Raw genomic sequence first — 15,788 nt, forward strand, 5'->3', positions numbered from 1 at the left:
GGATACTCTGCCTTCAGTGAGAGGGCCTTAGAAAGTTACATGGCAAAGGATATGCAGGAAGCAGTGAAGAACTGGGAACACTAATGCAACCTACCACTGAAAGCTTGATCATACGCTCATTCAAAACATGCACTACAAAAATCAATGGTTTTGAAATTTAAACAGACTTGGAGTCACATCTTGGCTCTGCTCTTTATTTGGTCAATTTTGTCAGCTCTAAAATGGGGGATAGTAACAATACCTACTTAATGTTGCAGAAAGTACTTGGAATCTGGTGGGCACTTAATGAATATTAATCCCTTTCTTTTCAAACAGGCTTTCTTTCAAATATCTTTTCATTTTGCTTTATGGAGCTGTGGTTTATTTATCAGAAGCATTTTATTATCTCTATCTTTAAAGAAACGCTTACTTGATATTGTTTGGTTGCATAAATCAAATACCTTGAAGGGTTCTTTTAATCTTGCATGAGAGATACAGATACAGATACAGAGATACAGAGAGAGATGTGGTCCACCATCATCATACCTCCCCAGGAAAGTTCCTTCAATTATTTTTCAAAGTCTGCTCATTGAAACTGTCCTGGCATGATCATTTTTTTTTTTGTCAGAACAAGACAAACTGGGTTAAGATAGATTTGTGATTTCTAATGAAAGTCGCATAACTCTAAAAATAAACATGAATTACAGACACACCATGGCGTTCTCTGAGCCTGAAGCAGATTGAAGTCTAAAATAACAGAGAGATGCTACATGCTGAGAGTGCATGAGGTGATATGTTTGAAAGCAAATTGACACTACAGAACTGGATGGAAACAAATTTGTTGTCATGGCAGAATTGTCAAGGGCTGCATCAAATTCCCCTCAAACAACAAATAAATACCATTTTCTAGAAGGAATACTTTTAGTGTTAATATAGGCTTTGTCTAGGAAAGGATGCCAGTTTGTGTTTTTGAGGCAGAATGGAAGGATGATCTCAAATGAAAGTTCTACTCAAAGTGAAAAAAAATAACTGAGGATGTATATCCACTCTACTAAGATCATTAAGCGTATTTATCATATTTTCCTTTCTTAAGGCACTGAAATTTTTAATTCCTATAAGCTGAGTAAGAGAGATACAATCACTTTTATTATTATATTAGAGATGAAAATTATCCATGACATTTTGTTTAAACTCACCAGCCATTAGAGTATGTTTATGAATATGGAATAGATTTTAAGGAGTATATAGCCATTATCTGGTGAAAGTCAGAATGAGCTCTTAGCGGCTTTTTTTGTAATATCAAAGTTAAGCACAAAGATGAGAGTAAAATTTCAGCAACATCCACTTAAAAAGGATTTTTATTAATTAATGTGCATATACAATATTATATAAAATTGCAAGCTATGGATAAGGGGAGTGCATGTGGGTTCATAGGCATATATATATGTATATAAATTAATGACTGGTTTTGCACAAGTTACTAATCTGTCCTACCTCTTCTGCAGAGTTGTTTTGAGTATCAAATGAAACAATATGTGAGAAATTTCTTTTAATTTCAGCGCCGTACCTCTGTCTTTAAGCTGTCATGAAAACCCTTATTCTAGAGTGCTTTTACATCTTCAGGACCTTTTGGTCTTTGAGGTTCTTGTGTATTTCTTTCAAGTCAACCCAATGCCATATTTAAAAAGTTACCAAGATTAGGCAGCATATACCAAGGGCTTTAGTGGTATTCATCCTTGTGTGACCTAGTTATAATTTCATAAATAAGCAATAAAACAAAGTTCTCATCACAGTGGTACTTACAAAATAAAAAAGATTTAAAACCACAATTTTTCAATAAGAAGGAGATATTTGAATAAATTATGGCATATTTACAACATAGACATTATAAGAATTTTAAAAATGAATGTCGTGGCACAATAGAATAATTTAACTGGTATGACACAAGTGCTAATGTGTACAATTGGATGCAGACCACTAAGCTGGTATAGAGTTCTGGAAGCCTCTGGCAGTATCAGACATATTCCTCCAGTTTCTGAAGTGTGAGGGAGTCTAATGGCCCCAGATGTGGAAGCCAAGGCAAATTCAGGAGGCGTATATAGAAGGCTTGGGGCAGCAACCATTTCTAACTACTATGGAAATATTTCCATAATTTAGTAACTGAAATCATTAGAGTAAACATTCCAGCTTAGTATCAGCCCATATGTGAACTCAAATGGATAGAATATAAAAGTATATGTATAGTATTATTTTATTAAGTTGTATTTATATATATAGGAAAAATACTGTAGATGATGTAATTATATTTTCTTTGGTTTTGCTCATATTATCCAAATTTTCTACAATGCAATAAGATGGTGTTTTTTTTTTTTTTTTTGGCATTCTGGATGTTTCTAATTTTTTTTGCTATTGCAGTCTAGAGATGACATGAGCTTTCCCGTGTCCTCAGGTAAAATGTGCAAGAGTTTCTCCTGGTTACACACTTAGAAGTGGGATTGCTAGATAGAAGGGTATCTGGCTGCCCAACTATACAATATGATTCCACAGTGTTTCCCTTGGTGTCATAATTATACCCCATCAGCAACATATAGATGATCCAATGACAGCTATTCCCTTATAATCAGTATTGCCAGATTTAATTTTTCCTAACAATATGAGGTCTGTTTGTTTTTCATTGTGATATTGATTTGCATTTTCTCATACATATATGAATGCCTCTTTCTATAATCTTATACAGGCAGATGTGGTAAGAGGGGGATGTCAGACTCAACCATGTGGATGAGAGTCTCCTCCTATATAAGCTGAGACTTCCTAGGAAAATCCCAAAAGAACTCCCCTACTCATCTGTGATGCTGTTTCACAATTAGAGATTTATTTCTCTGGGATGTGAAGGCTTTCTTGGCTTCAAAAACCTTTTATAAAGTAGTATCTACCTCCAAGGACACTTGTCTGGGAAGCAGCACACTAGATGCTTCCCAAACAATAGTGAATTGTATTATATTCACTCCTCACACCTTTAAGAGGTAGGTATAGCTGTTTCCATTTCACAGCTAAGAAGAGTGAGACCCAGAGCAGTTACATGACCAGAACAGCAGGACTACATCCAAACACAAGCCTGTCTGACTTAAAAAAAAAAAAAAAGAAGAAGAAACCTGCTCCTAATCATGATTCAATGCAGCCTCCCTGTGAAGGGCAGGGCCTACATATACCTTTATCAGTGGTTCTCACCCCTGACTATGTATTGGAATCCCTTATGCCAGGGAGTTATTCCACACCTTCAACAGGGGCACAGTACCTCGAAGGCAATAGGCTTGAGGCTGTTGGGCATTTCAGAACACCAGTCTCCCATCTATCGAAGACCATGTAGCCACCGAAGGGATTTAGAAGAGATCTCTCACACAATGCCTGGCCAAGCCCCATGATTTCCAGACTCTGCAGCTCTGTCCAAAAGGAAATGTTGGATGGATGGTGTTTAGGTGACAGTTAAGGTCTGGATCTCCACCAGCCGTATCAGACGTAAGACTCCCTCTTTCCTTCTTGCCCCCTCTTTCTCTGCCTCCTCCTCTTCTCTTTTGCTTTCTCTTTCTCTCACATTGTCCAACCCCATTACATTTAAACATTCCTCTCTACCTTCCATAAAAAATCCAAAACCGTTGTCACCTTGAAAGTCCAGAAGAAAATAAAAGATCTGAAGCTCTCTGATTTCTTTTTGTTGTTTACCTATTAACTGAAATTTTCAAATGTACACACAAAGAAGATAAATTTAATAGGGACCACACACATACCCTTGTGAGTCTATCAACCAGCTTCAGTTCTGCCTTTTATTTATTTTTTTAAAGATTTTATTTTTAAGTAGTCTCTACACTCAGTGTGGGGCTCGAACTTGCAACCCCGAGATCGAGAGTCACATGTTCCACTGACTGAGCCAGCCAGGCAACCCCAGCTTCAGTTCTTATCAACATTCTGGCATTCTAATTGTATCTAGCACTCTCCACACACACATTTTATCTCATTTTTTTGTTTGAGTATTTAAGGAAAATCACAGCATACCATTTTAGTTGTAAATATTTTAGTTTGTATCTGTTATTTTATTTTTTTTAAGTTTTAAAGGGTTATTCCTTAGGGTATTAGATCTAGTGGTTGGAATGTTAAGATGGCAGAAGTAAGAACTGAGTGATTTAGGGGCGCTTTCTCAAACGTAGAATTTAACACCCTGACAAGGATCCCAGGGAATGGGGCAATTTAACTGCTGGGGTGGTTGTTAGAAGCCTGGAGAAAGTAGTAGCCCACGCTGAATGAAATGGAGATGCTTGAGTTGCTGAGGCGGTTTGTAAAGAAAACAAAAAGGCTGAGGGACGTGAGTGTCTCGGAGTGGATATATTATATGAGGTCAGCAGACCCACTGTATTACCTGGGACACTCCATTCATTAACACCACCAATTATGGCAGAGAAGGGCAGCCAATGAGAGTGCTTTTTACATCCAACTTCAGAGGAGGACAAGAATATAGGAACAAGAGGTTGGGGACAGTTGGCCAATAAAATGTCATCATTATCCCTTGCTCAGCCGATTTTTCATTGCTGTGCCAATTTTCAGATCCAAATTCACAGGATGGTGGTGAACGGAAGGACCTTATAATGTCAAAGCAAATATATACTGTAAAAATACCTCTAGGGGCACTTGGGTGGCTCAGTTGGTTAAGCGTCTGACTTTGGCTCAGGTCACGATCTTGCAGTTCGTGGTTCGTGGGTTTGAGCCCGTGTTGGACTCTGCGCTGAGAGCTCAGAGCCTGGAGCTTGCTCTGGATTCTCTGTTTTCCTCTCTCTCAGCCCCTTCCCTGCTTGTGCTCTTTCTCTCTCTCAAAAATAAATAAACTTAAAAAAAAACAACAAAAAACCTCTAGTCCTTCCCCAATGGTACTGACAGCAATTTACTTGAATTACTGTATTCTGGGGAAATAAGAATATCAAAATATTTTGAGTATTATAGGACACAGGGTCTGAGTTAACATGGAGCCTCACTGGAGTCCTCTGTTACAGTGGAGACACACAAGTGCTAGGTAATAACTGGAGTCCTAGCCAAAGCCCTCCCTACGATAGGTCTTTTCCTTGTCACTGAGTGTATAATTGGAGTTGACTCACTTGGCAGCTGGAGTAATCTTCACATTGAGATTTTGGCCTGTGGGTTAAGAGCTCCAATGGTGGGGAAGGACAAATGTGAGACTCTGAAACTATGTTAAATCCCAGATAAGATATTAAATATAAAACAATCCTGGGGAATGGGGTGTGGATATTAGTGTCAAACTTAAAGATCTAAAAAAATCCATGGGTAGTGGTTCCTATTATATCCCTCTAATTAGCCAGCCTGGCCCTTGTAGAAACCTGATGGATGCTTGTGAATGTAGACTTCTTCACTCTCATTCAAGTAGCTGTCCTAATTGCAGCTGCCAACCAGACATGGTATCCCTGGGAGAGAAGAGTAATAATGTTTCTGGTATATACTGTGTGGCCCTTCATTTGGTATGTGTTCTCTTCCATTCTCAATAAAATAAAAAAATTTGCATCCATGTAGACAACAATTCATTCCAAGTTTTCCTCAGAGCTATGTTGACTCTCCCATCTTCGGCCATAACAAACTTCAGAGATCTTGACCACCTGGACCATCTGGATTTTGGTAGAACACCACACTAATCCATTACACTGATGATGTGATGCCGCTTGGCCAAGATTAGCGAGAGGTACCTGGCACGCGAGAGACCTTGGTGCTCCAGAGGGTGAGAGAGAAATATATGGATTCAGGGTTCTGACACCTCAGTAAAATTTGTAGATGTCAGGGATATGTTAGAGTATCCAACGTAAAAGACAAATTGCTGTGCAATGCCTGACGGTCTTCCTGCCTCCTGGAGCCAGCGTATTCGATACCTAGGAATTGTGCTTCAGCCCATATACAGTAACATGGAAACCTATCAATTTTGACACGGACATTCTTGCCCCTCAGGCCATATGATCCAGCCAACACTATGTCCTTGAAATGTCTGGGGTGAAAAAAGTGTTCATTATGGGATTTGCAAGCCCCAGTGGAAGAATTATAATTCAGGCCTTTGGTGATAATTATACGCTTTCTGAGAAACAGCTCCTGTAGAGTTACTGAGTCCTGATAGAAGACTTGACCATGGGTACCAAGGGACTGAACATCCCTCATTTCCTACTATGGTCTGGGTTCTGTGAGATCTGCAGTGTCTAAAGCCAGAGGGGCCCAGTGGAAGTCAGTCATAAGATGGAAATGGCACATCCGGAACTGAGACTGTAGATCTCAAAATGATGCATCCAAGATAGATTAGGTGGGACTGGTCTCATATGATGGGGGCAGGAGAAATATGTGTAGGATGCAAGTGATCCAAGTGGTTCCATTTTTTCCTCCCTTACCAACCATTATATTTGTGAGTGTACAAACACATAACTCTATCCGTAAGTCATTGAAGTACAATATACATTAATACATTTACCTGTTGAGGAGTGTCTGATCTCCAGGGCCTCAGGCCTCTCAGGAATGGGTGATATTAGGAGGTAAGCACTAAAGCCTTCAGATGATGGCTGAGGGGGAGGGGAATTGAAATGGATGGTGAAGAAGGGAGGCAGTTAGCACCGGGTGTGGTCCCAGATTCACAGTAATGACAGAGGCTGCACTTGGTCCCTCTTCAATGTTTACCTCAGGAAAAGAGGCCCATAGAAGCTGCTCTTTGACCATGTATGGAAATGTGGATCTATATAGTCCACGAAAGGTGGACTGCGGCATCTCAGAGGTACGTTGCTCAAATCTGTCTTTAGAAACTGCTGGAAGGAATGTAGTTAGCAGATAGCCCCCAACTACTTTGGGTTCCGTCACTGCATTTAGCCTAAGATCATCCTTTACCTGGGCTGCTTCCAGCCACGGGTAAGAGTGACAGGGGTACAAGAGCCATGCCTGTTCTGTCTGATACATGACTCATGGAATGGGCAGTCTGCTCTGGGCCCATATCAGCTTGGCTGAGACTTCCTCAGCGGATCTTCCTCTGCATTCTCCTTCCTTCCTGTTATTTTTTCACAGGTGTCAGATCAGTACTGTGAGCAGATTCTCTCTGCATCCTCTAATTTCCTCTCCCCTTTTATTTTTGCCACTAAATCTTCAGTACCTCTCATTTCTTCTTGGTGCCTGCTTCCTGGAGGACCCAAACTGACACAACATAGTTATTTTTTATCTAATGTAATTAATGATAGGCTTTAAAATTGATCTTGTTGTTGTCTTTAGTTTAGTTGTCTTTATTCTTGATTTTTTGTTCCTTTTAACTTCTCACATTATCGTTTTAATCATTGCACCCCCATTACTTTGTTAGTTATATATGTTTTTTAGTATTATTTAGTCAGTATCGATTTAGAGATTACAATCTGTATCCTTAAGTTATTATAGTATAATATATATTAATGCTTTTACTTCTCTTTAGACCCTGCAAGGGCTTTAGAACATTTTAACTTCATTTATCCTCCTCTCAAATTATGTAATGGTGTTTTCATGTCTTTTTCTTCCAAGTTTTCTTCATATTTTATTTAAATCCTCACACAAATGATTACAGAGTCCATATTCATTTGCCCACACATTAGCCTTCCCACCTCAATCATGTTCTTTGTAGCTAAAGAACAACTTTTGTTTTTCTTTTAATTCAGGTCTGCTAATGCTGAATCCTCTCAGTTTGTGTTTCTTGGAAAATATTTTTATATCACCTTCATTTTCAAAAGGTATTTTTGCTGTAGAAATCTATATAAGCAGATGTTTTCTTTCTGTCCTTTCAAAATATGATTGTCAGATCACTGGCTCCCATTATTTCTGTTTAGGAGTCAACTCTAAGATTACTTGTTGCTCCTTTGAAGGCTTTTTTTTTTTTTTTTTTTTGCTTAACAACATTCAAGATTTTTTTCTGCCTTTGCTCTTTAGTCACTTGACTGTGCAGTGACTAAATAATGCAGTCTAATTCAGCATTATTCTTAGGGTGTAGCTCTTTAAAGGGTCAATCACAAGCCTGGGGTACTTTTCAGGGCTCCTCTTTTTGTGTGGTCCTGAAACTCAACTTGTGGTAACTTCACTAATTGGTGTAAAATTTTGCACAGTTTCTCAACCTTTCAGCTGCCATTTTCAGAGTTGGCCATTACCTCAAAAGGAGGAGCTCACTTCTCAGTGTCTGTCTCCTCTGCCTGGATCTGGGCACCATAGATCCTCATTCCATTTGGTAGTTCTCTGATGCTTTTATGCACATTTTCTTAACAAATTATCCAGATGTACTAGCTGTTCTCAGTTGGAGGTTTAGTCTGATAAAACCCCATTGTCATTGCCAAGAGCAGAGTTCCCACGTGAGACATTCAGAGCAGTGTGCCGCTCTGGAAACATCACTCTTATCACAGTAAAACTCATAGGTGTGGGCTTATTTTCTTGATTTGTTCTGCTGTGTACCGTGAGTTTCCTTTCTGATAATTCCTGTCTTCCTTTATTTCAAGAAAATTATTAGCCATGTTCCCTATTCTTTAATTTTGGAACAATTATTAGGTATATGTTGGAGCTTCTCATCTATTCTCCTTACATAATATTTTCTAAGTTCTTATCTTTTGTTATGTTCTACATGTTGTTCTAGGTAAATTCTTAACTACTGTTCTCCAATTTGCCGATTCTGTCCTCAGTTAGATGCTCTTTCTATCTTTTTTTGTTTCAGTGTTGTATTTTTCATTTTATAAGTTTTCCTTTGGCCCTATTTACTCTTGACTCACATCTTCCTGTCTTTGCTACCTAATCATTTATTGATTTTGCCTTATAGACATGAGAGCAAGCCTCAGGGAAGAGAGTGGAAGTTCACAGAAGAATGTTCAGCATTTGGCACCATTGGTTTTTGTTTTTGTTTTTGTTTTTTTCCTCCTGAGATATTTGATGATTCTAAAATCAAGAGGTTGAGAAGTTGAGCAGAACTTTTAGTGGATTAATGGGGTCCAGGTAAAAATAGGAATTTTCCCCTTTATTTTCCTCATTGATATGTTGTAAATGAATCTGTCCACTTTAAAATAGTGACAGAAGTACTCAATCTTAGCAGCTTTATTTTGTCGTTGACGTTGTTACTAATATTACTACCCTCCTCTTCCTCTTCCACCTCCTTTTCCTCCTTCTCTGCTTCCTCTTCCTCCTCATCTTTATGGATATTTTAAAGTCCCTAGAAGAATGTTTTCATATTTGGCATTATTTTAGAGTAATGCCTCCTATTTCTTGAGCTTTATGATATTTATTTTTCTCATGTGCTTTGAAATTTTTATTTGAAAATTTCTCTTGTGTAGGTTTTATGTGTATGGGTGCTTGCATTTGTATGTGTTTTCTCTTTCTCTTTTGCCATGTACATATCTCTGTGTTAGTATTTAACAGTTGGCTTTACCCAGTATATTGGAATCCGCACTGTGGAATGAGACATTATTTTGGTAACATGGGCCTGTTATGCTGGGAGAATATCAAAGGTTTGCTTCCTAAACCAGGTTAGCTCAACCTAAGTTTGGGATCTCAAATGCAGCTGGTCTCTCTACATGGGATGAGCTTTTTAAAGAAAGATTTTGTTCATGGCAAGAAATCCCTGCTCATCTCTGAATTCATTTAGACCCTATTTGTCTAAAATGTATGTGGCAGATGTTTCTAATCAGCCACCTAAAAATTGATCTAGATGTTTGTTCTGGTTCCATCCTGAAGCTCGATATAGGTCTGTGGTCCTAACCCAGACTTGGTTCTCTTTCTGGTTCATGAATAGCCAGATAAGATCATTTTAAGCACAAACATAACTTTAAAAATATATGCAAATAATTTATCATTACTATGAGCTATAGCAAATTTTTAATTTAATGGGTAATCTTATAATACTACCTTGATTACAATGAACTATTATTATCAAGGGTAACAATAGTAACAGTAGAAATGGAGTAATTATTACAGTGTCTGCTCACATTAAGCTTGTCATCATCTAAAACCCTCAGATATTTTCATATGAACTGTTGCAAAGTCAGTAATTGATTTTCTACATGCACAAGAATATTTTTGATTTTCATTCATATATTTTTGTAAGTGGATGGAAGGAAACAGCCATATTCACAGTCTCATTAAAACTATTGTTTATAACAAAATGGGAGAAAAAATAGATCAACCAAACTGTCCACTTTTATTAGGAAGTAGGGAAGTAAATAAATTAACTAAGTCACAACAGATATCTTGAGAGCCGTAAATAAACAAACAAACAAACAAATAAAATATTATGAAAACCACAAATGCAAAAATGACAGTAAAAATTCTGAGGTGTTAACCTTGATTGTCTTGTGGGTCATATGCTTTCAAGAGATTTCATTGTTACTTAATTTTTTGTTTTGTGGGTTACATAATGGATTGGGTTTTTATCCTTTCATTAAGTACATTTTCAAAAATTAAGCATATAAAACACATTCAGGCATTTTATCAAAAGCACACTATATTGATATCCTGCCAAATTTGCTTCTATATTAATGCATTTATAAATTCCAAAACTGGCAAGAAACATTTAAGTTGAATGGCTTCCCAACTGAAACATAAGCAAAATAAATATTTTCTTTAAGCATTAAGCAATTTTAGGAAACAGGTACAGAATAGTTCTTTTTATGTCACATTTTTTTCCCATTGGTTTTTTGTTGAATACCCATATGTTTGTACATCACTGGCAGCTTCTATTTTGTGATCATCCTTTTCTTCCTCTTTCTGTTATCTGTTCCTTAGGTGATGAGGTTGAGGCACGTATCTCAAGGGAACAATAAACATATCAGCCAAGATAATCCAATTAATTTATTTGGATTTTAGTTATAAAATGTTAGATTAACCATAATCCCTGGATCACAATATATTGTCACCATTGGTTTAGGAATAGCCTTCTGTTAGCCTTTTTTTCCCTTGTTTATGGAATAAAATTTTGACTTCTATTTTACATACAAATATTTGTACCATGAGAAACATGTTGCCATTTCCACTAAGTGGCTGAACAAGAGTAGAGTCCTTGAACAGGATTTACTTATCTTTTGATTATACTCAAAGGCAAAATAAGGTGTGTTAAAGAACAAAAATTCAACAAGTAAATTTAAAGATCTAATTGGCTTTGTTCAAAGATTCATGAATCAGGCAGCATCCCATCTAACAGGTAAAAGCGTTGTACAAAATGGGAGGCTTTGTAGGCAGAAGTAGTATAGGACAAGGAAGTTATTAGCATAAGAGAAGTGACTCCATTTTGGGCGGGGTGTTTCTTTTTAATGGGTATTAGCAAACATATTTGCATCTAATTAGCAGGAGTTGGAACACTGCATATAAATGTGTTCTAATTGGCAGGTGATTAAAATATTTTTAAAAACAAATTTGAATTCCTTTAGGGGTGATGAGCCCTGTGGGTACATCAAAAGAGTCCTCCCTCCCATTCTGTATGATCATAAAACTTGCTCTTCACCCCTCTTTTGTTTGCTGGCTTTGAAGGCATCTGCATTTTGTCACCTGTGTTTAAAGCCTCAAAATTAATACTTGACTACTCCTGAAAACTGAGCTTCTAAACACAAAATATGACTGTGCAAAGTGTGTGTAATACAGACAGAAGTAATACTATTGACAAAAATTCCTAAAGGAAAAGTTAACTTGGTATGGTAGAGAATAGTGGGATAAGAATCAGGAGACTTGCATTCTAGTCCTCATTTTGCTCCTAATGAGTTGGTAATCTCAGGAAAACCTTCTAACTTCAGTGACACTTCCCCTGACTCCCTAACCTATTCTCCAATCATTCTACCCAGTTTTGCTCATCAGAACCTGAGGGTCATCTTTTGTATATTTCTCTGCTCAATTCCATTCAAAACATCAGCAAGTCCTGATGATTCTACCTCCAAAATATATCTTGAATCTCGCTACTTCTGTCTCTGTTTTCTACAAGCCCAGTCAATGCTTTGAGAGAGGAAGTGACTATGTGCTTGAGTCTAATCACTTCTCTAGTTTTATCAGCAGCGTCTGGCACAACCTAAAGAGCCCACTGGTTTCTCCTTCCCCCAGCAGTGGCCCCTGCCTGGGCCTAGCCCTGATTCTTGGCTTCTATCCAGCTGATGGCTAGGATCAGGTGCTGCCAGGGGCCGAGGCAGAACCTCAGCTCACCTCTGTAAGTTTCCTTCTCTGAAATGTTATCCCCCTTAGTCCTTGTTGCTTCTACAGCCCTATTATGCCTCAATATATGATTTTTAAACCTGTTTGGTTTTCCTTTTGTTTTCAGCAGCACACTGGCCTCCCACCTGCCTAAAGGCAAACTAGCTTTATTTTTCAGAGAAGCTCCAGACTCTTTCTCACCTCAGGGTCCTTACATGGGCTATTCGCACTGTCTGCTACTTTCTTTTTTAAATGCTTTTCTTTCTTTCTTTCTTTCTTTCTTTCTTTCTTTCTTTCTCTTTCTTTCTTTCTTTCGAGAGAACACACACACACAAACACACACATGCGCACACGCACGAGTGGGGGAGGGGCAGAGAGAGTGAGAATCCCAACTAGGCTCCAAGCTCAGTGTAGAGCCTGACACGGGGCTTGACCCCACAACCCTGGGATCATGACCTGGGCCAAAATCAAGAGTCGAATATTCAACCGATGGAGCCACCCAGGCGCCTCCCCTGCTACTTTCTCCCTAAGACTTCACATGTCCTCCAGCTTCTTCCAGCTCTTTAGTTAGTTCTCACTGCAGTCTGTAATAACTTATTTATTAGTAATTAATAATTTATTTTTTGTCTCTTCCATAATAATTTATGCTCCATGAGAATCAGAATCATGTTTGTCCCTAATAGTGCTTTTAGTAAGCTCTCAATTGGATGAATAAATAAATACTGAAATGAATTAGTGAATGAATAATTCAAAAAAGAAAATCGGCTTTATTCTCTTAGGGAAATTAGTTACTTACATAGATTTTGTGTCCTTGGTAGATGACTCCCATATTTATGTTTCTAATCCAGTATTTTCTTTATTTCTCTTATGCTTTTACTTTAAACAATTAAATATATTTTGATCACTTGTGTAAATAGCTCTGTGCCAGTTACTTTGAGGTATACCAAGAAAATTTTGAACATAGCTCCTTTCTTCATGTATATTGTGATCAATTTTAGTAGATATAATTAGTAAAACTTATCATAGCCTTTAGACACAATGCTTAAGCATACAGTAAATGCTTAGTGAATGTTAAGTATATTATTACTGCTGCTTCTGTGGTTGTTATTTAGACAAGCACCCTACGTCAGGAATACTTAAAATGCCTTCTGGGAACTGATTTCCGGATGGACAAGGAGCCTATGACAGAATGTGTATGAACTTTATCACTAATTACCCTGCTTAGTTCAGCCTACTTTTTTTGTTGTTGTGGCGAGACTTTATGGATGAAGGAGGCAATTGGTTGATTTACACTCTGGTTCGAGCTCCTTATCTCCTTGGAAACCACAGTGAATAATTCACAGACACTCTGAGTGATACTACCTGAGGTGACTTTGGTGACAGGTGACCGTGGCACCATCTCTGGGATTGTAGGATCAATTGCCTACCCTTTAACATGGCATATTCTTTGCTCTTTCACCCCAGTCTGTCACAGTACCCTTGTTTTTCTTTCTGCCATTTTCTGTCCTTGTTTATCCTCCATTTCTCACTATTTTAGACAGGGAACAGTCTAGAGATAATGGGTAGGAATGAAACACTTCACTGAACAAGTGGGTGTGGATTTCTGCAATTCCTGAATTTATGGCTAAAGCACAGTCAACCAAGCTGGAGGACTTGGGCATGGTGTCTCAAGGAGCAAACCTTTCGAAAAAGGTATGGGTAGCCATATGGTCTGATCATACGGGCACAAGCCTGGGAACAGAGGCCTTCAAGTGGGTAGAAGGAAAGGGGTGAGGGATGGGGTCAGGACTAGGGCCTGTGTTCAAGGACTCAGAGTGGGCAGTATATGATTCCTGATTTCAATTGCTTACCTCAGCTCAGGTCTGAAACAATTTTCCTGATTGGGTTTTTATTGAGTGTGTGCTATTATCTAAGTTCTGAAGATTCTAGTTTAGTAGGTCTGGGTGGGACTTGGGAATCAATATTTTATTTTATTAAAATTTTTAAACATTTGAGAACAGTTGACATACAATGTTATATTAGTTTTAGGTTCACAACGTAGTAATTTAACACCTCTATACATTATGTCGTGCTCACCACAAGTATACCTACGTCACCATACAATGTTATTACGATATCTGAGAGTCAATATTTTAAAAAATCTTTCCAAATGATTTTGATGACTCCCAGATTTGGGAACCACTACCAGGGGATCCTTTATTATTTCAACGACGTCTCCACTATCTGAAGGAAGTGTCGTTACTTTATTCCTACATGCTTCAGTGTATATTTCCTGAGAATAAAGACATTTTCTTGCAAAACTATTTCAGTTGTCTATTGCTGTATAACAAACTAGTCTCAACTTCATAGTGTAACATGGTATATTACTTATGGCTTCTGTGGATCAGGAATTTGTAGTGGGAGATGGTTTCTGTCTGTTTCATGCTGTCTGAAGCCTCAAGTGGGAAGGTTCAACATTCGTCATTCACATGTCTGGTGTCTGGACTGGGATGTCTCAACATCTGGGCTAAGTTGTTCTGTTGCCCAGGGTCCCTACACATGGACTCTTCATGTATCTTGGGTTTCCTCACAGTGGAGTGGCCTCAGCATCATTGACTTCTACCATAGCAGGTCAGGGCACTAAGAGCAAGTGTTTCTGTGAATAAAGACCTGTTTTTGGACAGTCTCAGAAGTCACATCATGCTTTTGCTCTACTTCGTTAGTGGCAGCGGTCGAAAGCCTGCCAGAATTCAAGGGTATGAAATTAGAACTGACATCTCAATGGAAGAATGTCAGATGATTTGCAGCCATCTTTATTTATTTATTTATTTATAAATTTTTAAACTTTTATTCAGTATTGAGAGGCAGAACATGAGTGGGGGAGCGGCAGAGAGAGCAAGAGACACAGAATCCAAAGCTGGCTCCAGGCTCTGAGCTGTCAGCACAGAGCCCTACGTGGGGCTCGAACTCATGAATGGTGAGATCATGGCCTGAGCCAAAGTGGGCTGTTTAACCGACTGAACCACCCAGGCACCCGGGCAGCCTTCTTTATAATCACAACAGTAACCACTGTATAATTAAAAAATCAATAAATCTGGCCTTGATATAGTTCAGTCTGCTCCTGAGTTCTTAAGTTAGTCTGGGCAGGTTTGACTTCTGCCTGCCTTTTACGAGGTGTATGAAATTTGGCAAGTAACTCTGGTTTCTGATCCTTAATTTCTTCATCTCTAATTTTTGAGATGAATTTTATTTATTTTTGAGAGAGAGACAGAGTGTGAGCAAGGGAGGAGCAGAAAGAGAAGGAGACACAGAATCTGAAGCAGGCTCCAGGCACTGAGCTGTCAGCACAGAGCCCGACACGGGGCTCGAACTCACGAACCGTGAGACCATGACCTGAGCCGATGTCGGACATTCAACTGACTGAGCCACCCAGACGCCCCTTAATTTCTTCATCTCTAAATGAGGCCAACAACACCTATGTCTCTTAAGAGTTTCTGTGAGGACTAAGTAAAAATAGTTATATGATGAGTCTGGCACCTACTAGTGGCTTAGAAAGCTTTAGGTCTCCCTTTCCCTTCAGACAATTAAACATGACACTGAGTCTACAATTAATTGTTGGTTACTTGGGAAACTTCAGAGATGACTTT

This window comes from Herpailurus yagouaroundi, unplaced genomic scaffold (assembly GCF_014898765.1).
Source record: "Herpailurus yagouaroundi ecotype Mexico unplaced genomic scaffold, PumYag 29, whole genome shotgun sequence".
In the NCBI taxonomy this organism is placed as follows: Eukaryota; Metazoa; Chordata; class Mammalia; order Carnivora; family Felidae; genus Herpailurus; species Herpailurus yagouaroundi.